The sequence below is a fragment of the Athene noctua genome, chromosome 1 (genome assembly GCF_965140245.1).
Source record: "Athene noctua chromosome 1, bAthNoc1.hap1.1, whole genome shotgun sequence".
Taxonomy (NCBI): Eukaryota; Metazoa; Chordata; class Aves; order Strigiformes; family Strigidae; genus Athene; species Athene noctua.
Window position 1 is genome coordinate 153,874,120 of NC_134037.1, and position 25,076 is coordinate 153,899,195.

Genomic DNA, 25,076 nt, shown 5'->3' on the forward strand with positions numbered 1-25,076 from the left:
TTAGACACATATACACAGATTATTCAAAGTGCCGATTTTATTGATGTTATTCTAGAAATAGTTCCAGACAAATAACCCACTAAAATTTGTGATCATTTGGAAGCCAGTCAAGATGAAAAATTCCTGGACTGTTTTTCTGAAATACTCCCAGTGACTCCTTGTGCTCCTTTCATGCAATGGGCACTTTGGAATGAACCTCTGTTGACTACTGAACTCTACTGGACTATTTCAGCTCTTTGAGATAAAAGCCACAAGAGACATAACACAATTTGACAAGAGACACAATTCAGAACAGTTTGGGAGGGCAGGGATTAACACTGGCTCTGAGTTCCTAGTTTTTCAGGGATCCAGTGTTGAACTCAGTGGTTATCTATGGGCTTTTAGCATTGCCAGAAGCTGGGATATGCAACCCCTGTACCTTGTGAGCTGCAAGCAGTACTGTTGGGATGCAAAGGCAGGCAGCAGAAAGCCACACAACATTTTCCCAGGCTGATGCTGCAGTAGGGGATGAAGACCTCTCCCATGCCACCAGTCACAGAGATTCAAAACAGAGACTTTAACCTGTGCACATCACATGTCTGTCAAGCACTTCATACACTTACAGAACCCTTTGACTGTTTATGTATACATTAATATAGACATCTATGTTTATATACACACATATATGTATATAAGGAAGACAAAAAGCTTTGACTAAGAAATTTCTTTAGATAAATGAAAATCAGTATGTGCAGATACAGCAGCTAAACTCAAACTCTACCCAGCTGACAAAACTGATGTTTAAATGAATTAATTTTTAACTCCTGATTGCTTTATAATTCTTGTATGTAACAGGTAAAATTTGGTATGAAAACACCACAAACCTGACTATTATTCCAAGTTATCAGTTGTAGAGGTGTGTGGACAAAAAGAAAAGAAAAAGGCAATAAAAATCCTGTTTAGAAAGATAGAGGAAACTGTAAAAAGTCAACAACTTGGTAAATAGAAAGGGGAAAATTGATAGGGAGAGAAGTATCTGCAAAATTTTAAGAGAGTAAAAAACAAATATAAAGCTGTAAAAAATTGTTTGGTATTGTGATGTTAATAAACATCCCAACATTTTGCAGGTCATTTCAGGCAGGTACTAAACACACATAATTTTCATAGGAAGTGAAGAGACGCAATCAGATTCTAATATAAAAAAGTCAGTTGGCAGATACCCCGGGTAAGTAATGAATGGAGATTAGGTCCCTTTATTAAAAAACATGCATACTTCTCTTGACTTGAGGCGTTTCCCTTGTCTAGTAGCTCTCAAGAACAAGAAGTCCTAAAGAAAACTTAGTATTCGAGTTCCACTTCATTGGTAAAGCAAATTGGAATTTACATTATTGATGAGAATTACTTCCTCATTTATGTCCTAAATTAAAATCCAGTAAAGTAAAAATGGTATTTTCCTTCCTGTGGCAATTTTTCATTATTCCTTACAAATCATCGATCAGAGCCTATGCTGAACTAAGTCAGCTGAGCCTCACCGGCACAAGAGCCACTCTGAACTAAATCAGTTCTAGATTTGGCCCTGTTTCCTGAATTTTGTCTTTTAATGAGGAACTGCACAGCAGAAGAAAATTCACGTTTGTTTCCTGTCTTACTAGCAATTAACTGACAATCTTTATGTAGATCCACAGTAGATTCAGATCCAGGACAGTGGAAGAAGGGAGAAAAACTGGGCCTAAGGGAAATAGAAGTATTGCCTAAGTGATCTGCCTATTGAAATTATAATTGCCCCAGAAGGGAAGAAAATTAGTCTCTGTCAGTGAAAATCCAAGACACTTTTCTAGCAAAACATGAACAAATTCAAAATATCTGGGTGATGAAAGAATCCTTAAAAGTTTTGAGGTTGACTCTAGATCTAAGTTTATACCAGCGGTAGTCCTGAGACATCTGTTTGGACTTGGACATGAACTTCAATAAATTGGAAAGTTTTTCAGACTAGACACTGTCAGTGGGTCTGGATAACAGATATTCTGACTTTGAGAGCTGGATGTGAACTGGAGTTCTTCTAGCATATAAAGTGCTCTGATCCAAAAGATTTATTTAAGATCCAGTCAAATTATGTCTCATCTAAAACCAGGAGTGATATAACTGAAGCTGCAAACACATGGGAAAGCTTCTTGCAAAATAACTCTACACAAACTAATTCCACAAAAAGCTACAAACAAGCAGCATATGTAGTGCATCATAAATGATCTGTGAGTGATTGAACAAGCTGACCCAGTTAAAAAACTAAGAGCAAAGACCTGAATTATACATAGTTTATTAAACAGAAATTATCCATTGTTCACATACAGTCACTGCTACAGGACATCAACTCTATAACTCTCTTATTTTCTACTTTTTGATAACACACAGCCACTCCATCATTTATCTTTTATTTGCCTCCCAGACCTATTCAACCTCTACCCCATACGAAATCCTAAGCAAGTGCAGGAACTTCTGGTTAACACAGAGCACAGCTAATTTGTAAGTTTTCTGCAACAAGCAGTCTCTCTAACAGCCATGCCACTCCTTCCAGGCGAGGTTGCCTCACTACTTGTGCTTGCTCTATTCCATTACATTTGTTTTCTGTTACCAGTGTTACCCCCTCCAGGGTCTATCAATCTGTTAGCTCCTTGCACAACCTTGCTACGCCTCGTTTTACGATACAACCTTCAAACATATTGCCATCTGCCTGAGTTCATTTCCCATTCATCTAGCAGACATTTCTAAAAATGCTCGGTTTCTTGTAGTCCTAAACTTAGTCTTCCTTTGTCCTTGGAGAAACGAGTGGCATCTATATCTTTCTGAACATCTGGAAGTACCTAGTACTGCATGAGCATGCCATAAACAGGTGAGTGAATCATCACAACAGCCATCGTGATGTCAAGGTGCTCTTCCTGTTCCACATTTTTGTTACCATTTTGACACAACAGATTATAACCACCTTGTCGTAAGTTCTTGTCTGACTACATGCCAATGTTTGTCCCCTGTTCATAACCCCTGCAAGCTCTAGGCTTCTGTTTAGCTGTACATTAGCAATTAAGATCCTGTTTTGACCTTTTTGTTACCAGATATTAAAAAAAAAAAAAAGTTAAATGTCATTGCACAACTATGAAATAAAAGCAGTGACTGCAGTGTAAGCACAAGTTAAACAGGGTTGGAACCCTAGTGGTATATGAAAAGACCAAATCTGCCTAACTAGACACCAAAACCAACTTCATGGGCAGTTACCTCACGGAATAAAACCTGACCTCTTAACAACCCCATAATGGACCCAGACTGAATAGCTTTAAAGAAAGATAAATGAGTCTTGCCTCATGCAACAAGGAAAGAGTGCTAGTGGGAAAACAAGAAGCCAATTCAACAGTTCTAAACAAAGTAGATGAGCCCTATGCATCTGCAGGTAAATGAAGGGTTAAAGCTCTCTCCAATAGCCAGAGGCTCCAGAGCTGCTGAGAGTACCTGATTGTCAGCATCTTCTCTCACACCCAGATTCATCAAGAACTGGGAGAATGCACCTTTTTCCTCTGAGGAAAAAGCATAAGCATCTTTTTGTGTTTATATATGTACACACACATATCTATGCACACACATATACAGGAGGTAGTTTTAAGTGTGAAGCAGAAATACAGTTTTATCCTATTAATGGATCTGTGCCTGACTTGTGTTTTTGCATCGGTTTCTTTCATTTTTACAACCGGGATAGTATTTGCCAGCCAGCACATCTCAAAAGACTGTTAATGTTGACATTTACTTACTCTCTGCACAGAAATGTGAAAGACTAACTACACTTCTCAATAACTAGGCTGGACTAGATTTACCATTTTTTTGTTTGTTTTACTGAATATTGTTCCCAAAAGCATTTTTAAACACATCTGACTGGGATATTTGCATACTCAATTTACTTTATACAAGTGCAATGTTTTCTGGTACACGCTTATGAGAAAGCAGCTAAAGAAAATACATTAGAAGCAATATAATAGCGCAAATGACCCCAGCTATCCTCCAGCCTTGGGAAAAGCAATAAAATGAACTCCCCTTGCAGCTGAAAAGTATATTTAAGAGAGTGGCAGGGCCATGGAAAGGTCCTACTACAGATTCCTCAGGTGCCCTCTGCAGATTTACACCTTGGAGCTATTTTTACTGGGTCCTCTGTTATCCTTTACATGGAACTAGTGAAAGGAAGGTAAGAAAATTTACCCCTTTCTATTTTTAAACTGAATTCAAAGTAGTTCCATTTTCCCTTTATGATTTTAGCTGAAAGTCACCACCAAAATAGTGTTTGCACTTCAAGATCAGCAAGGTGTGGGGGGAAGATAGCCTGAAAAGAGAAAATATCCTCAGAAACAGGAAAGACTAACAGAAACACTTGTTAGAATTTTGCAGTCAGGACCAAAATTGACCTGAGAGAATACTTTTAATTGAACTCTGAACCATTGTAGAACAATTCACTTGATTTAGAAAAGAAGTTGAATCCCAGATGACAGAAAACCTGCCATAAATTTTATATCCTGGAAAAAGGAAAACGTGTTCCTGCAGGGTTTGAGTCAGTGTTGCCAATTCCCTTCGTCCAATACATCCAGCTGCCATAGCAAGCAGCGTGTAGCAGCTTTCTCAGAAAAAACCCACCCAAGAAAAACTACAGCTAAGATTTATTCTGTGCAAGAAAGAACTTTTTAACTTCAGGAAAACAAGGTTTACTGCTGGTTTCTTCTAGGAACATGAGACTTGCAGCTTGGCAGGAAAAGGAAGGAAAAGTTTGGAAGAGTACTTAATATGCAAGAAATTACAGATGGAAAATACTTATTAGATCATTTAGCTCACTCATTTTCCAGTGCAGGATTGTTCTCTATGGTAACGTAACAGTGATTCCATTAAAGTTACCCACTTAATCTAACTAGTCAGAGTTTATCATTCCAGGGAGCATTAGCACTGGCAGGAAAAATTGTTCCCTCAGTCATCTTTATCAACTGCTTTCCAAAGCTGACAGAGATAAGGATTGAACCACTGTGGTATTACATAATGGCGCTAGAAAAACAAGGATAATGCATTTTCTTTTTGAATTGTGTCTAACGTGATGAAAAAAATTCCACTGACCATGCCATATGCAGGCACAGGATGTAAGGGTTAACATATAGCCTCTTGTAGCCAGTGTGTCATATTATAAAGATGAACTGAAACTGTAAAATGAGAAGGAAGAAAAAAGGAAAAATAAAAGATTAAGGAAATAATTTTTACTGTTCCCTTTCAGGGCTCTTTCATTATCTGTGGGAGGAGCTTCCCATAAACCTCTTGATTGCTTCATTAAAATTCTCTCTTCTAACTCTCTCTCACCATGAAAACAGCACGGTCACTGATACAACTGCCTATCAACTTGACTAACGTTATTCCATTGTTTCCCTTGGTTCCCTCTTTCATTACTTCCTTTATTTATTATCTTACCTTTTCTTTCAACCCTGCTAAGGATATAGGCCACCTTTTGATTCTGTGCAGACCCCTGAAAAATAATGTTCTAGTTATTGACTGAAACGTACCATAATAAAGTATTACCCTACAATAATATACAATAAAGCCCCAAAAGCACTACTAGTTTTCCATTTTTCCCCAGCATGATGAACAAGCTCAGCCACATTTCAAAACTATAAGCACTACGGATTTTTATTGCTTTAAAAATCTTTTCATCAGGAGATATCAGTTGTATATACTAAGTAAAGAGTAGCTTTCCTCAGATTCGATTTTCATCCTCATCAAGATGACTTCACATTTCCAACAAGTTTCAAAGGTTGCTATCAAGCCTCCAACTTGAGTTGACAACATAAGCCTACTCTATTTAAAGCAGTTTTCCCAAATAATTAATTTTTCATTATACTTGTCAGCTAAGTTTTAAAGCAAATTTACCCCCTTACGTAGTTGTGCTATTACACAGAAGCAAACAAAAAACCATGGATCTGGAAAGCTCAATAATTTTCATTCTGGAAGCCCTGCAAGCAGAAACTGATATTGAATATGCTTGGAATGACCTTTGTTGTTGTTGTTACTGAGAACCTAGTTCTCAAATATTTTAGGACAACACTGAAAAATTTTAGCCAGCAAAGTAACCATGACTCCAGTCCCTAGAAAATACACTTTCATTTGCTGCAGGTAGGGCACAACTGAGGCCATCACAAGCAGGTGTTCACTAGCCTATCTCCATGGGCCCTTCTATCAGCTGAGCAATCAGCTGCTGCTGCCTGACCAGTTCTACTCTCCAGAAAGAGCATGAGGCATAGGGATACTTGCTGCATTTTGAGATTATATATCTGGAGAGGACTCTTTGCCCTCCCCAAACTAGACAAAGAGAGTTTTCATCTTAAATCCATGAAAGTTGGATATTTCTCAGGCATAACAATGTTTGGAATGCTACTTTTCATGACTGACTACAAATGTAACCTCAGAGTAAATTTACAATAGATTAGGAACTTTGTTGTGAATCTTGTGGTTTACCTCTAACTTCAAAAAGTATTAACTGCTTTTCTTGCTTCTGCTTATTTGTAAGGTATATTGTTATGAGATTTAAATTAATTTACATCTTTTTTCCACTTAGATAGAATGGACCTAACTCGTTTTGTAGATCAGATACCACAACTGAGTTACATAAGGGGAAAAGCCTGTGCAACATCTATCTCAATAAGAAAAACAAGCACAAATATCTCATCACTTTGCTGATAATGATAAATCTTCCTCTCTCTTTCTAATCTTCAGTAAAATCCTGAACAACATAAAAACTGCTTCAGGGTTTTATGAGACTCACGGCAAAGCATCACGTGGCACCATAGTAAAACTGATTCATCTTGACCTCTGCTTTCACGACTACATATGAAAATACATTCCCATAAAAACTGTACCTATCACATACCCATATTTATACTGCATGCTTTCTGAAGCAATATGCAGAGATGCTTCAGATAGCTGCTAAAATGAGATTAAAACTGGTATTTCAACTACAGTTCAAGAGTATATATGATCACATTCTTAATCTTTTGGGTTTTATCTTGCATTAACAGTTTTCTAGCGTTGATAAATTATTCTTCACTCAGACACCATTTTGTGTACGTTAAATGTGAAAAATGATCGCTGCCCTTTTTGTATAGCCTTGTAAGAGAAGAGCAAGTATCATGTGATGTCAATATCAGTGCAAAGTAACTAATGAACATGTATATCCCTACCCCTCATACACCATTCTGATAGATCCGTATTCCTCCTGATATTAGAGGTTTTATTTGGTTCTCATTTGGGGTTCACTCTCCAAGCACAATGACAGGCAGCAGTTCTGTTGCCTGGTAGATCCATGGTTCTTATCTTGGCCTCAGGGCTCCAGCTTCTTCATACAATATGCCCTGCTTCTCTGCTCCAGTTAAAAACAAAGACTAGAAATAGTGAATCATTCATACAGAACTAAATAAACCGTGAGTGCAGACATTTACCATCGCCCCCAGCGAAAGCCCAAAACATTCAGTGTGACCTCATGCTTTTTTCTCACCCTCTTGCAGCTAGTGAGCTGTTTGGCTGCCACATACAGAGCCTGAAGGCATTGAGCAAATAGATTTTCAGCAGATCTAGAGTCTTCATCCCTCCTCCTGCAGCAGCTCTAAGGGAATACTATGGACTCTCCCTTTCTCAGGAAAGACTGACACAAAGAACATCAGTGGAGAAGTGAGGGCAGGAGGGGCTACAAACATCAAATACTCACTCCACAGAATAGAAAGTGTATTTGATAGTGGGTTATTATATTCCACTTTCGTTTCCTTGCTATTAATAACCCACTATCAAAATGTCAAAGGAGTAAGTAGGGCTCAGATCATCTCAGCAGCTTGGCAACCTAGAAATACCCAGGAAGCACAAAGGGAAAGGGAGTGCTATAAACCCTACAGATTGGCACATAGTCTCAACATGCTCACATAGTCTCACAGCTCCTTTTGCACAGAGAGAAGCTAAGATAATTGCAGGCACCACATCGCCTGCTTGCTTCTTGGTCTGTATTAGAGAAAGACAGGATTTCAGAATAGTCTAAGTATTTGTATGAAATATGAACATAACTTCTTTCTTTGAAGTCTTATTACTCCTGCACTTAGAACCATAGAGAACTAAGCTTTTATCCACTGAATCATGTTTCTGCAGTGATCGACTCAGAGTTAAACCATTTTTTTCAACATATATCTGCATACTTTACAAAAAGTAGCACATACACTAATTCCTTATCATCAGGACCATAGCTAGGTTGCTATCATCCAGTAATCCCTATTTACAGGCTTTTCAAGGCTGTAAATCAAACATTTTAAGCATGCAACAGGCTCTTTATTAGTTTTGCTGTGCATCATTAGCTCTTCTACCCTTGCAGTCATACCAGTGACCTAGAAAAGACCAAGTGAGAAAATCACAGGAGAAACAAAATTAGGTGAGGTGGGAGAAACAAAAAAAAGTTTACAATTTTTAGTGACAGGAAGATCTTGAAAGCATGTGTGCCCTCTTGCCTGTGGAAGTTCAAGAAAGAAGGCCAACATGGGGAAAAAAATCCCTAACCAAATTTGTTAAACAATAGCAAGAAGAGACAAGATGGATATTTCCAAGTCAGATTTAACTTCTAATTTCTCCTCAGTGTTTTTATCCGAGTGAAATATATGCATGCACTGAACTTCACACAGTGAACACTGATTTTGGAAGTATTTGTAGAATCAGGTCTTTACCATGTCTCGCTTTTAAATGATTTTCAAGCACTTTCTGACACGTAACATGCAATTATTACAACCCAGAATTGCTCTAGTTTGAAAAAACACAAGATGAAGACCACAAAGTTGTTAAGTATTCTGTGTAATATCATAAATAGCTTTTCCATTATGATTGAAAAATGTTCTGCCGTGAAAACAGAGAAAGGGGACCAAACGGCAGTCCTTCTGCCAAAGTCATGCCTAACAGAGAGGACTTCCTTGAAAAGGGACACAAGCAAGACTTTTGTCATGTTTAAAGAAGTAGGTTCTTCCTCGTCTCCTGATCAGCAAGTGCCTGCAGTTGCTTTCTGAAGACTTTAATAACATCTATATAAAGGGAAGGAAGGAGCAGGCCTGCTTTCCGGCTCCTCAGAACCAAAAATCACTGGTCCTCTTCAGCATCACTTTCATGTCCCTCACCATGGCTGACCAGGCTCACATCAAGCTGGACCCTCTTTGCAGCAGAACATTAATGGGTGACAGCTTTTGGGAAACAGATTCTTGTTTGCACACATTAAGAATGACATGGGTTAGGGTGTTGCAATTCTCCCAGCACAATACATTTCATAAATTCTACCTTTTAATTATCTAAAACCACTGAATTATGAAGCAACTACATTAGAGATACAAACTGTTCATTATGTAGTCAAGTTTTGCAAGTTTAAGGGGCTATAAAGACATACAAATTTTATTAGAAAAACAGACTATATGTGGGACTGACACCACTTTATAAGCTACGCTATTTGGATCTGAAGTGATAAAATACATCAATGTCATCATGTATTGCACTTCCATTGTGTAGCAAATTTTTTTGTCTCTCTCTCCCTCATATCCTTATTCTCTAATATGTACAAATTCTATTCTATTCTGTCAATGTTATTTGGAGTATTTGATCTTAAATTCATTTTATGACACAAGCAAATTTATATTCTTGTCTTCATCCCATTTTATGAGTCATTTATAAGAAAAGATAGTGGACCTAAAACTAATCCCTGCTGTTCAGCCATTAATGTTTTTTCTTAATTGAGAATGTTTCATTAATCGTAACATTCTGCCTCCTTCTTGCCAAGGACCTTTTTTGGTTTCTTTTTCTTTTCCTAGCATCTTTACTTCCTTAAGTACCACTGAGGATTCCTTGGGAAGACACAAATATTGTCATCTGCAAACTCTGAAATACAATGGAAATGAAAAATAACTTTTTCAGGTGGAAAGACTGGTAGACTCCACTTTTACATCTTTTCCATCAGAAATAATTTTAATTAGTTCTTTTCAATGCTGAACCCAAGTAGAACAGCCAAGAGATTCCTTTTCAGTCATACCTCTTCTCAAAAACACCAGAAATTATCTTCAGTTAATTGTTTGTTACATGCATCCTCAATCACTTAGCAGGGAATTCCTTTCTTGAAAAATGTTAGAGTATCTGTAGCAATAAGAAAAAAGAGCGTATGTATGTATGCATTTATTTTTTTATTTATTTATTTTCATAGTACCACTTAGGTCTAATTCCCAAATCTTTATGTCTGCATGGAAATCTTCTGAAGTCAGTAGGACTGCATACGGCTACAACTATTCTGTCATACTGAGGCAATTTATATTGGCTTCTTTTAGAAGAACAGCAGCTGTGTGTGAGAACAATTCTTTGAAAATTCATTAATACCAGTCTACAGCTTTATGCATTCTCCATGGGTGTTGACCTTCCAAAAGGAGAGTTTAATGTTTTCTTTCACCATTTTGCCATGAGACAGTTTCCAGAGTTGCATCAAAATATTATGGCCACTAGATGCAAAGCCCACAGCCAATACAAAATTAGTTATCAAGTAAAAAAAAAATTAAAAAAAAAACCAAACCAGTCATCTTTATAAAGTATCTTAAATTTGGCAGAATTTATTTTGGCACCGTATGGATTTCCTAGTTTTATCATCATACCTCCCTTAGGTAGTCTTGAGGTTTTATCATCAGCTTCCTCTTTCTGCACTTAATGGCAAATGGACATTTCTAAGGTTAGTATTTTAGAAGTAAGATGACTTAGATCTCTCACTTAAAGTTTGTATTGATACTTGGTGAACCTTTCTTTGCTGGCCACAAAACTCCCTGAAATTTACCCATTTTAGTGTGCTGGATGTATAGCAATGAAACCAGTATTTGAACACTCCTGGAGACAAAAGGAATTCTGAAAGTTGGACCAGATCCCATGTTGGGTTCTAGGACAGAGGGAAAGTTATAGGAGGTGGAAAAGGTAGAGTATTTGTAACTATCCACAGGTAATCTTAACACTGGATGACATTAAAATGACTGGTCATTCCACATACAAAAGCACCACAACAAAAGCCCCAAACTCTCTTCTCTGGTTGCTAAAGAGGTGCTCACCCAAACATACCTTGCTCTTGTGGCTTGACTCCATCATGTCAGCGCATATAGCTCAAATAATGTTAAAAAATACCTTCTCAGTGAAGCTTCCATCCAGGTTTATTCCTCTCAATCCCTCAGGGTTTTCATGTTAGTTTTATTCTTCCCCAAGCAAGGCTAAATGTACAGTGGTCTGTATGAATGTCAGCACTCCTATCCAGATGCTCACTCTTCACCAGTGATACCATAAAATTGCTAGTGTCCTCTGCCAGTTGTCTTCCTGTGAAACAGGAATATGTACCTCCATGCCTGTGTGGTAGATGTGCATGCATATTGTCCATGTTACAGCTTTAGTGTTACATTAGCCTGTAACAGCTGATGACATTTTAACAAGAATTGCTTTAATGAAGTTATTAAATCAGTAAATATGTACTTCAAGGCACAACAGAGAGATCTGATTTAACTGGAAATGGATTAAATTAGCATGTTTACAGGAAAAAAATGGTTAAATACACATTTAAACTTTCTATATCCTGTTCAGTGCAGTTATAAAAGATCTCTACTCACAGACATGTATTTACACACATTTTTAACATTTTTCAGAACATTCTGCTTATAGTTGTGTATCTGCCATCCCCTTTCTTTCTTATCTCTCAAAGAGAAAGACTTTCCAGAAAGAAGACGCTGATGGGCTGCTGTGTGTGTACATCAGTATCCTCTGCTGAAGGGACACTGACCCACCAGACCCTTTGGGATTGCTCTAGAAGATGCTTCAGAGGCTCGAACTGGCAGAACAGCAAGGCAAATCCCTTTCTGAAAACAGCTGCGGTATAACCCAAAGAGAGACAGTATCACCCTGAGTCCTGGAGGACGGTGCTTTCAATATGGCTATATTTCCCCTGTCTTACTTGTTCATGGAAATCAAGAGTGTTACACTGACCAGAAGTTAGGGTGACATTTGATATGGGTTTTTTAAATTATTTTTAACTTTTGTAAGCTGTCTTCGTGGGCTACGTTTTTAGCTTCTTTTAATGTTGTCGTGGTTAAACCCCAGCCAGTAACTATGCACAACACAGCTGCTCACTCACTCCTCCCTTCCCCTCCCGCCCTCGGTGGGATGGGGAGGAGAATTAGGAAAAATGAAAAGTGAAACTTGTTGATTGAGATAAGAAAAGTTTAATAACCCAAATAAAATGTAATATATAATAATAATAGTAATGAAAAGGAAGATAACAGAGAGACAAAACCCACGAACAGACCAGTTGATACACAATGCAATTGATCACCACCTGCTGAGCAGTGATCAGTCCCTTCCAATCAACTCCCCCAAGTTTATATACTGAGCATGATGTCCTACGGTATGGAATATCCCTTTGGCTAGTTCGGGTCAGCTGCCCTGGCCATGCTCCTTCACAGCTTCTTGTGCACCTGCTCACTGACAGAGCATGGAAAACTGAAAAACCCTTGACTGGGGATAAGAATTACTTATCAACAACTAAAGCATAGGTGTGTTATCAGAATTATTCTCACACTAAATCCAAAACACAGCACTGTACCAGCTACTAGGAATAAAATTAACTCTGTCCCAGCTGAAACCAGGACAAATGTACACAAAGAGAAGTTTCGTAAGACAATGCTAGTCATGAGATGACATTGTCATACCTGAATGAACACCAGCATGCTGTTACAAAGGTGCACCTATTTTAACCACAGCTGTCACATTGCACATGGTACTCTTTATGATGAACTGCCTTAAATCTTAGGTTTTATCTTTTTCTGTTTCTATTTCTATTTCTTTTCTTTCCTGCTGTGGTGTGTTTTTTATTCATTACTGGTGGCAAGCTTGTCCTCATTTTATTTTTTTCCTCCTGCTGAGGTGCAGTAAAATAAATTAGTTTAATACATTTTATAAAGGTAGTTGATTTAATTTTCCCTTTGGTATGTCTGAAAATACAACCACTTTAATAAATTGGTATTAAGATAGTTGGGTTTAAATGTTTCATAATTTTCTACCTGCTGTGGAAGATGCCAAATACTTTAGTCAAATATTTTAGAAGTGTTGGAATTAAATTTTTTCCCTTATATTGCTGCCCCGAAGATACACATTTGGCACACTAAGGATTTATTTCTTGAAAATATGAGGAAACTGTGTAGCCTGGTTGGTTTGATTGCTTTGATTCTAAGCTGTTCAGAGCTTAGAAATAAATTTCAACTGGGAAATACAGTCCTCTCAGAAATAAAGCTTTTCACATCAGAATATCTATATCTATGTCTAGTTATAAATTCTTTAAGAGCTTTTTCTGTTTTTACCTATAGGAGTGTTATGTACCTCTAGATCAATAAAAGCCTGACACAGAGAAGTATATAGAAATCTAAGTCCTATTTCAATGGGGATTTACATGCTCAGAGTAAAAAAGCAAGCAATTCAGGTCTGAAAGCTTTTTCATTGTCTAGGCAAAATCTCTTAGTCATCCAGCTTCATGTAGCAGATGCTCAGTCACCACTCAGAAATACACACAGCAAATAATGCTTTTGATGACAACAGTATTATGAACAAAATAGATGGAAGTCTTCAGATACCCAGCTGGGATAAATAATCATAGCTTCTTGACTTTAATGTATGTATGGACAACTTGCTTCCATGACTCTTTGTCTGAAGAGAGAAGTAAGGATGCCCCAAGTATTCTACACAGAAATTAATGAGTTTTGTAAGGTGGCATAGGAGACATGCTTCGAAATATTATAGCAAAAGCACAGAAAAGGAAAAGGTGTGGTCTCCTTGAATATTTTTATCTCAAGTTCTCAGATTTGTGTACATTCAGAACAAAAATGCAAAGGTAGCACACAGAGTTGTATGCTTCCTTTTGACTAAACAGGAGTATGTTCTGTATCACTTAATGGCCTCATTACAGTTCTTTCTGTGGTGAAAATAAAATCATTCATGTGGAAAAAAAGATAGTATGGGAGTTTAGGTATATAATAGTTATGCTCAAGCTACCAACAACATAATCTAGTCATGAACTAACTGATGTTGGCAGACTGCATCCGTGCTCCGCCAGCATTTAAAAACGGAAATCTGTAACACAAGAGTCCATGAAGAATTATAACCAAGCAGAGAAAAAGAAAGAAGAAAAAATAAATCTATTTCAGTACTGTCACTATTTTTTTTCAATATTCTAAGATAATATAAAACATCAGAGGAGACTATAAACCAAAAATCCTAGAATGGAAATTTTCCTGAGAAAAAATAGAGAAATATTTAATCATATGTGGCTTAGCGTCCAAAATCATCAAGTTATTGTTTATTTGGATCTTATTCCAACAATCAGATCTAAGACACTTGAATGTATTTACAGCTGGATGATGACTACCTAGAAATCTATGCCATAAATTAATTGGGATGCAGTCTGAGGTACAGTACAAGGTCTGGCAACAATTAACTGCATCACCACAGTTCAGCTGTCATGCTTCTGTTGATAACACGTTTTTTGGTAAATAATGGATGCAATTATATTAAAAAATGCAAAATCATGATGAAATACTCAAGACCAGATAGTTATAAATACTGTTCATATATAGGCATGCAAACGTTATGGAATGATTCTAAGCACAGTCTAAACTCTCTGTATTTAATGATTTTAGCCATGTTTGTTTATATCAAATAATTAATTTTAGATGTGTGTGCAAATATACAAATATCATATTCTTATGTACTTGTTTTAAATTCCACAGGAAAAAGATACCCTTTGCCAAATTATATAGCAGGGTATAATGACTTAACAATTATTTCAGTTTCTTTCAGATAAATAGAAGATATTTCTTTTCTGAACATGATTTCTTTTCCCCACTAACAATCTGCTGAGACATTTCTCTGCTGCCAGTACCAAGAAGTCATAAAGTTGAACACTCCAAGTTTTTCTATACCATCTGTCACACAGACCGTTTTCTTGACCTTCCCTCTGTATCATGACAAATACATTGCACTGATATTTTATAAGAAACTGAACACTCATGCTGTATTGTCAATGGTTGTAGCCTCCTTAGCCCATCATTGCTATCACTGCACTCAGGACACAGCTGAACATGACTACAATGGGATCCCCCTGCAACAGGTAGGTCCTGCCTCTCAGCACAAAGAAGTCCAGCCTCTTGTGGGATGATCTGGAATAGACTGCTGTGGCTTTAAAACTCTATCGTATTTGAGTACAGGGAAAAGGTTTGAAAACTGTTAACATAAGCAGAGGATAAATGCCATTATACTCAATTAAAAGCAGATAAATATCATTTGCCATCATTAAGTTTAACCCTAACTGTCTAACAAAAATATGTCAACAAAGCAGATGAGAATTTTTAGCAGCAACGCGTGTTGTCTCCAGCTTGAAGTGCACCTCTGACATTTCAACTCTTCACCTCTTCCCCATTTCATTCTCCCCTCTTCCATTTGTCTTAAAATAAGGGAAAAGAAATTGCTTTCTGGTTTCTAGAGGTGATCAAAAGAAGCCTCTGAGGCATGTAATTAACACAATATATTAATGGCACAAAAAGTGCACTGCAGACAGGGTCTAGCTTCCCCCAAAGCAGTCAGATTGACACTACTTCCTAACAAGGTGTTGCAAAGGTAAAAATCCCATGCAGCAAACTCCATCCAGCCTCACCATGTACTCAGCCTCTCCCACTGATGAAACAAATAGACCTCAAACAGAAATTTCGCATTTGTGATAATACTTGCCTTGGAATAATAGCTATGATAATGTCCAGATGGTAAGGAAAAAAAAATAAATCTCAGGGTATAATATATTTTCTCATAGCATTTTTCAAAGCACTGTATTTTTCAGCTTTTTTTTTTTTTTTCATAACAGTTATTCTGTTACTTTGAATTAGCACTTGCTTATCTCTAGGCTTTAGCTATGGTTTGATGACTGGACTGAAGTTTAGTTTTAAAAAGTATAAACAGCATAAATAATAAGAAAAAAATAATCATCTGAAAAACTGACATCCAAGAAACATTTTACTGAAGATCAGATAGTTCAGTTTTCCTTTTGTGAATCCAAGAAAAAGGGCTGATTACGTTTTTCTAAACTCTTCTCTAAAGATAATCAAGGTCTTTTTAGGTAAGTGTTTTAACATAGAAGAAAATTACCTTAGGTGAACAACAAAAAATATGGGAATTAGTTTGGTATTAGCAAAGTTTTCCACACCCAAGTAATTAAATGCTTTTTTTTTGTATCATGCAAGTACAAAGGCAAATCTAAAGCAGTCTTCTTTTATTTGCCCCAGATTTTAAAAACAAGGCACTCTTGTTTTTAAAAGGCGGTGCATACAACAGTTTGCTCTGTAATTCAGTAGTCACTTTTCATTCTCTATTCTGTCATTCCTGCTAGCATCAGGATGGAAAAGTTTGAAATTAATAATATTTTTAGATAATTCAAAAGACAATTTAGCTCAGTTTTTATCTTTAGTAGTGGTTGAACCAGGAAAAGTATAAAAGAATCTAAACTGCAAAGGTTATCACTGGTTCTTTTTGCTTAAAGAAAGACTCAGAGCTCACAGTTAGTTTATGACAACCTGAGAAACAGAAGTAAATTATAAAATTCAGTCAGGTCCAGTTTAAAATATATGTCATAGTGTGTCATCAATTTGTGTAAATATTTATAAAAATATTTGTTTATTAAATAAAATAATTAACATTGTCATCTACCTTCTTAATCCGCCAAAAATAATAAAATATTTTGATATCCCTAGGAGAACATTAGGAAGTCTCTCTACTGGCTTTTGTGCACACTTTAGGAGTATTATGAGCACAGATTAGTGACCATTTATTTAAGTGCTATCTTTAGGGAATGCTCAAAGGTAGAATCTAAGCCAGCAACTGTATGAACATTCATAAAGTTGACGGCAAACAAATAATTAAATATAATGCATAAGGCGAGGCAACGTTATTCTTTATTAGTATCTAGCTTGTTATTTATTATACCAGTGTATTTGTCTTTTATTTCTTCAGATGTCATTTCTTTGTAAGATTACCATTCAGCAACAAGAAGCTTGTCAAAAGTCAAACAGGGTGGCTGACACACAATATAAGACATTATCAGTCTTGTTATATAGTAATCATCTTCCTTATTTCTCACTGTTCTGGTACAGAAAATACTTACTCGTATAAGGTTTTATACTTCACAGGCAGTAAAAGAGCTCACAAAAAGTTACTAGTTTTCTCAGCCCAGTAACTCTACAACAGAAATGTTCATCTCTATTCATAACTTTTTAAACAACCTCATCTATAACCCCATAATTTCTCTACCTGGGTGTCTCCTATCTACCTGTGCACTTGCATTTTTCTCTGGATTATAACCGAACTAATACCCTTGACTTTGACAGGGATGCACAGGTTACAAATCAGAGGCCCGTGTAATTTGTGGATTTGCTTTTTCTTCAGTGCAGCTAAGGCTGCATAACTGAGGCAGACACAGCCTACATTTCCCTTTCTTCAGTCTCTCCCTGCCCCAGGCAGAAACAAACCGAAGATGAATTCCCTGTTTAACATACAGAGATAGGGAAATTTGCTGCTAATTACAGTGGTTAGAATTCCTAATGGGTAGGAGGGGAGTCTCCTGAGCCCACCCCATTCCACAGGCAATTCTCGTAGGTTGTTAAATTTCCCTGCTCTTTTTCAGAAAATTTCTTAACAAAATTACTAGCAGCCTTTATCAAGCTGATATTGTAATTACTTTTGGGAAACAAATGGTATCAGAGGAAAATGAAAACCACACTTCCATGCTTAATTTAGTAATGGGAAATTTAGAGAGAGCGAGCTCTTAATAAATCCTCATCTCTTTCACAAGTGGGATGAAATAGGCCACTAAAAGCTTCATTTGGGAGGTTAATATTAACAAGCAGACTGTGACCTTAAATCCTAGTGTCTTTACTCTTACGAGTTCTGAAAAAGTTTGACCACTCACAGAAATCTGGAGTAGAAAAGTGTTTGTGCTCAACTGTCCTCTTCCAGTATTTCACTGTGTCACCATCTTCTCCATCTCTTCCTAGAAGTAAATTACCTCTTCTTTTTTCATGCAGAAGCTCCCATTATAACTGAAAAACTGTTACAGAATAATAGAGTCTGAACTCCTGTCCTAACCTTGCCCTCTCTTCTCATGCTAACTGTAGGGAGTGTGAGGAATTAATTCTTTGTCTTCTTACAAGCTTGGACAACACTTAATGAGGAAAACTGCAGTTAGTGTTTGAGAATCAAACCTATGAACAAGAAAGGCAGGATCCCACTACAAAGTGTAACAGAGGAATTCTGCCTGTCCGTGTACCCTTGGAGCAGAAAACCAATAAATCTTTCCTTCCTTCAGCTTTGAAAACCTACATGTCCTGTGATACATGAAGTTTGTAGTAATTTCAATAACCTCCACCCCTCAATACTTCTTAACATAGAAGAAATTGGAGGCTTGTATTCTTACAAATTTTTTATTATTCCAGTTTGAACTCCAAACTCCTGAGAAGTTGACACACAGCACAGTAATAGATGAGGTATAAGAAAATGCAGAGTTCTTACAAGGAGGTATTGGACTTTATAAACTGCAATCTTACTGACTGGCATTATGTGTGTAGGGTGTGTCTGAGTGGAGCCCTAAGTCTCTTCCCACTGACATTAACACTCTCGTTCCCATTTCTTTAATATGAACACTGTCCAGCACTGAGGATTTTTGCAAAACCCATTCACAAATTAATTCTGGATGCTTGAACATAGTAATTTCATTAATCTATATTCTGTCAGAGGACAAGCATGCCACTCATGTGAATTTAGCTACACTAAAATCAACTGAAGCTGTAAACCCTCTCACTGGAGTAAAATGATGCTAAGTGAGTGTCAAATAAGTTCCTAGTCCTTCCTGGCATATATTTAAAATTCTGGCCTCATCAGAGCTGTACTGATTCACAACAGCTGGGGGACTGGCATTTTCTGGTTTTAAGAGTTACACAGGGAGATCTCTGGTAAAGACAACTGCATCTCACTGGCAGTGCTAAAATTAAAGTGGGACCACATACGAGCTCTGGGAAAGTATTGACCTTAAATTTGCAAGTTCACAGTCCTACAAAAATGCTTTAAAATGTGCCAGAATACGACATTTCTGTATTACGAAATTTTCCAAAGATCCTTCTTAATGGAGCTAGGATACAACTAAACAATTAAAAAGGACAACAGAAATTACCACTAATAAACTGCCCAGTTTTACAGGACTGTCATATTCATCACAAAATGTTCCTTTGTGTTATGACCATTAATCTTTAGCATAGGAGGATAACTAGTCTGAGTTTAGTCGGTTGTTAGGTAAATATTACCAAAAAGTCAAAGCGTTTGCATAGAAAGTCCAGTAGAAAAATCCTGTATTTACATATCCATACTGGAAAAAAAAGCGCACTTGTTTGTAGACACAAAATGGATGTAGGGCAGTGAAGTGGAGCATAGGAAATTGAACTCCAGGAGAGAGAGAGAGTGATTTTAAAGGCTATGGTCGTCAACATATACTGCAGCTCTAAGTACTGACAGGTGTATTTCTGGAAACTTGGTTAGAATATACAGTAAATCTAAAAGCTCAGTCAAAGATTGTAACATATTTCCCAAAGTCTTTTGTCTGCATAAGTGGTTGAAATTCTTGTGCCATTTCTTCTTCTGCTTAATCTGGAGAGTGTGAGATGATTCAGGAGCAGTCTTCTTAACCATTATTTTTTAATGTAGCTGGAAATATAGAAACAATCAAAATAGAATTCTTTTTTTTTAATTCAAAAGTTTGGCTCATTTTTTTATTATTCACTAAATATTTTAATGATAAAACTGTTAATGCCTTTGAATACTGAATAACATCTTTGAATCTCTTCAAATTTCTTCAGAAATTTTCTCAAATGCTTTTGGTATAAATGAAAATTTGCATCTTAAGTGTCTATCCTTACCTAAAGGGATGAGATTATCTTTCTAAAATAATTACTAATTTTTAATCAGAATTACTTTGGGTTTGATCTATCATTTTAGTAGCCAGTTTTACACCACTATATCATCATAGCTATTGAAAATGATTAGAGTAACATCATGGCAAATCATTCTAAAGTATTTTCCATTTTAAAAAATAATAATGATTATTATTAAAAGTGCTTAAAAATCCTGTCTTATATTCTATGTTATTAGAAGAATACTGTCAGAATTAACAACTTGGAAATAAAGGAGAGGAAAAGAAGCATCTGTATTACTTCTGCATTATTTAGTTCTGTTGTAGTAGCATTCATGCACTAATACCTACTCCCACATAAGGAATACTATGCTGAGAAGTCCTATACATCAAAGACATATCAAACTTTTAAGAAGAGATAAGGAGGTGGAGTTGATTTACACCTCTGCTGTGGTGTTCAGCAAAATAAAATCACTTGCATACGCTAGCATTTCTTGATTGTTTCCAGCTATCTGAGATATTACAGCAATGTTTACTAGTGGAGAAGATCTTGGATCCACATTGTTGACACTTGTCTGCAGAGGAGTGGGATTGTATGTGGATATGTGGATAAACAGACCCAAAGCCATTCCTCTGTTTTGCAGGCAGAGTAGAAGCTGTTTCAGATTCTAGTCAGGACCAACTGTTTTGCTTTACTACTGTTATAGCCACAACTTCCTCATCTCTTAAGCAGATACACTTAAAAAGCTAATAGTAATATCAATGTGAGTGAAGAACTGTGTATTCTCTCCTTGTACAGATGTGAGTGAACAGAAAAGGTCAGAACTGTGAAGAAACCCATCAATTTGTCTATCTTTCTTTTTATAGTGTACTTACCTTCTGTGTAGCCAAATATTGTATGGCTTGTTCAATAGGGAACCAAACTGCTCAGCAGACACAACATTTTTTCAGTGATAAGAGCTTTTAAATCCATTGCTTCCAACTGAAATATTCTATTTCACTGCTGAGGGTGGTTCTAAGTACTGATGTTTCTGTCATTCCAGTGATCACAAAACTGAATCCTTGTCCCTCCCAGGTAACTATTTCTTGAAAATTAAAGATCAGAACAGCTTGTGAACAGAGGGCAGTAATACAACAGAATTTCAGCTAACATGACAAACAAATCCAGTTCCATGGATCAGCACTACTGTTAGGTTTGGCTTGAAGAACCGCTAATGTCATGATTACCTATCACCCATCATCAGTGTATAATAACAATCTCTAATTACTTTTTGACACTTTCTGAGGGATGAAAGGTGCTATCTAAACCATTCATTTATTCCACCTTAAAAGTGGAAGTGAGAGTTCTGTAAATCAATGTTCAAGCTAATGAAGTATGAGCTTAGGATATTCTTTGTGATTCTATGTTCAAAGATCCTCTTGCTCCTTTTTCTTATGAATTTTCAGTATAAATCATACTGTATAGAATAACATTAGCATGCTTATAACCAAATCACATAACAGACATAAAATTATCTATAAAGTAAAGCCAGCATTCAGAGTGGTTTCCCAGTTAACTGCTTCTACTTTATTGGAAATAAGACAATTGTAGATATAAAATCCAAACATTAGTCATAGCAATAATCACAAGAGAGGAAAGCAGATGAAACATTAATAAGCTGTATCTGAAGTTACTTCAGAGTTATGTTCTAGATGTAATTTAAAAGACCAGGAGCTTTCGTTGCCTATGCAGTCATCTGTGAGAGAAGAATATCTCCAAGAGGCATTACACAGCACCCAGTAGATACTGAAGTGTATCCTCCTGTAGATGACAAAGCCATCCCATTTCACCAGTGATACTGCTACGCTCTGTCTTTTGTCCACAGTTATGAGAGTAAGGTGTTATTAACAAAAGCATTAAAATTAATATTTTAAATATGACACATTTCTATATATTAATTATTGTCCTTATTGAGACCCTAGGAAACATTTTCATTTTTCTTCCTACTGCAATACTATATACTAAAATACTCCTGTGACTGAACTGAAAGAAGAGAACTCAAAGGTGCTTACTGAGGCAAGTAAAATACTTCTCACTGACTCTAATGGCATTGGGATTATCCATCAATACCTGACTGCACATATTCAGTATAGGGATTTATTATAAAATGTGATCTAACTGAATTAATGCTAAGATTTTATTCCAGGCTATTAAAAAATACTTGTAATTATGGCACATAAAAATTAATTAGGGTCTTTTTCAGTTTTCAGATAGGTGTATATTTTAGTAACCAGTTGTAGATTTAACCGGTCAGATACAAGTAGCAGTAAACCAAAGACATCTGTTTTATCTGCTCTTCAGGCACTTTTAACACTGAGAAATGGAGAAAAGGTGATTGATTTCCAGAATATGAAATGCTATTAAGGAGATTCTGATCTTCATCATGTGACTTATTTCGCATGACATTAAAACAAATAATCCAATCATACTGGAGCTGTAACAGCAATCATGTGATGTCCATCATAGTAGATGTGAGGTTCCTATCCCCATAGCAACATCTGTAGTGCTTATGCTAATCACTTTAAATTAACCTTGATATGAAAAAACGCCCTAGGGATAATGCTGTTGTTGTGGCAGTTCAGATGAATAGCATGATTTTCTAATAAAACTCCACTGCAAAAATAAGGGTGATAATGAGATGTCCTGTTAGGACATTTTTTTTAATATGGTTTGGTTAAACCAAGACATTAGTACTACTATCAGGACAATTATAAGAATCATAGATAATGAGCTGTCTTATTGATTACTGACCTTTCATAACCCACTGAGCTTAATCTGGAGTGTGTACACAAATTGAACAATTTAAAAGGTAGGAAGTTCACATGGTATCTAAAAACATACTTTGTATTTTAATAGTTCAACCTCTTCTTCAATCATAGTAATATAAGACCTAAAGTGTCTACTAGTTTCCTTTGGTAGGATCCACACACTGCGAGTGCTAAGGTACAACCCTGGGGGACTTCAGTCTAGCACAAGAAGTCTTCAGATTTTGAGCTGACCTTGTACAGTGATAAGTCGTCAGTTTAGAATAGCAGAGTATGACCTGTTTGTTGCTTAAGATGCTTGTTACTCCTTGAGTTGAAGACTTTTGAGCTCTCCTGAAAATTTTATAATGAGAAGTCTTTGCATAAATTAATACATCTTTGTATCAGAGGTAAGTATCTGAAGAGTCTGCTGGAAGATTCAGGCTCACACATTGTTTTGTTGATTAAAGATACCAATTAAACCCAGACACCAGGGTGAAAAGAGTAGGCGTATTTTACTGGTGATAACCAATCTAACAGTGTAATACAGCAAGCAGGCAGTAAGAAAAAGGAGAATAGTGCACTTAAAGCAGCAAGCAGGAACATACAGGGTAATGCCTTAAATCATTACTACCTGAGAGAGAGAATAGTGATTAAGAAAGATCCATCACCACTTGCATACGTTACCATCATCCAGACCCGCAGTGGCTGGGCAGCCCCGATTATTACAGCGAGGGTTTGGGGAGCCTGTCCCGGCAAGTGGGAAATCCTACGCCATGCGTCCACCCATAGGCGAGGCTTCCAAAGTCTCTGTGAGCGGATCCAGCCTTATATGCCAGAGATCGGCAAGCCAGAATAGCTGGCACCTTTTTTTTTAGCGGAAAATTTCTGGTTTCATTCTCCTGTTGGATTCCACCCAAAGCCTGGCCAGGGCTTGGGGGGGAGACCAAGGGAGTTTTTAGCAAGGCCAAATACCTGGGTTCTCAGCCTTGAAGAAGCCTGAGAAAGGAAAGCTGGATACATTCTCTCCTCGCTACTGATTATCTTTTGTCTAAACTGCGTCTCTCACTAGCGAGTTTACATACTTTATTAATGACTACACACTAAGTTAGCAGCTTCAGCTTGGGGCCTGGTGTTCAGGCTGCAGTATTTCAATAGCACTTTTTACATCAGTTTAGGTGGGTTGTTATAACTTAGTATAATACCTACTAGCACGAGGGTTTTCAGTTATAAAAATATACAGGATTCATCTATAGGTCAGCTCTGGCTTGGGCTTGTTGTAGAAGCCTTAGCACTTCACACATACAGCAAGGGTATTAATAATAGAAATATGAGAAAGATTCTCAGAGCCCAAATTCAGAACAGTTTCAAATACTACACAGATAGGTGCAAGGAAGTAAAAGATTATCTGAAATTAACCCCAAATTTCCTCGTGTGTCCTTTAATCACCTTAAATTGACCTAGCTTTTTGAAGGGTTTTTGTCAGGTCCAACAGCACACTGGCTGCTCTCTGGTAAGGGTGGTGATGAGGAGAGGACCATTGGAGGCACCTCAGCCAGCCCTGGTGCTCCTGGAGAAAGAGCTGGAAGGAGCCTGTGTGGAAGCACCCCTGGTCAGCCCTACTACAAAACCACAGCTGGGGTAATCCCAGCTCAGGAAGGTTGTTGGCTCCTAACCCAAGCCCTGGCCATGGTCAAACTGGGCCCCATACCACACCTCAGCCCAGCCTCTGGGCTACCTTCCCTGTTGTTTCTTTCCTGCCTGATAGTTATATTTTCATGTTTATTTTACATGCATTTATTGTTAGTGCATAAAGTTCACAGGCCTGTATCTCACAGTAGTTTCTAAAAGACGGTGCTGTGGTACCCTATTGTCTTATTTTCTGGCAACTAGCTTTAATTAGAGAAAGAAAGCAGCAGCATCATTTGTCTAACAGAGTAATAGTTACATTCCTTTCCATGAGAAAATATAGATACTTACAAATATCAGATGGCTGTTAGGTTAACAAGGGAATCCAATATAAGGTAGGTGAGTATAACAATTACTGCAATCCAAAGTTTAAATGCTTCTCTTCGGTTCTTCTTCCATATCGCTAGCCTTGGAGCAAGCAAGGCTATTTAATGAATTATATTTCTACCCCAATAATTCCATCCTGTGGAATTAAAATTGATTTTCTGTTAGCTCATGAAGATCCAGTGTTGTCTCTTTTCTCTGATGTAAAGCCAAGCAAACGCTGTGAAGC

At 37.0% G+C, this 25,076-nt stretch overlaps 1 protein-coding gene and 1 long non-coding RNA gene across 5 annotated transcripts in view; both read right to left on the minus strand.

Annotated features, from left to right (window-relative positions):
- ROBO2 (roundabout guidance receptor 2) overlaps positions 1-25,076 on the minus strand; it is a 950,293-nt gene that overhangs the window by 792,517 nt on the left and 132,700 nt on the right. The window lies entirely within an intron of this gene.
- LOC141971400 (uncharacterized) lies at positions 18,639-24,988 on the minus strand. Its single transcript, XR_012635272.1, has 3 exons — positions 24,815-24,988; positions 20,927-21,135; positions 18,639-19,845 (listed from the first exon to the last, which is right to left on the minus strand). It is a non-coding gene; the product is annotated as an uncharacterized LOC141971400 (long non-coding RNA).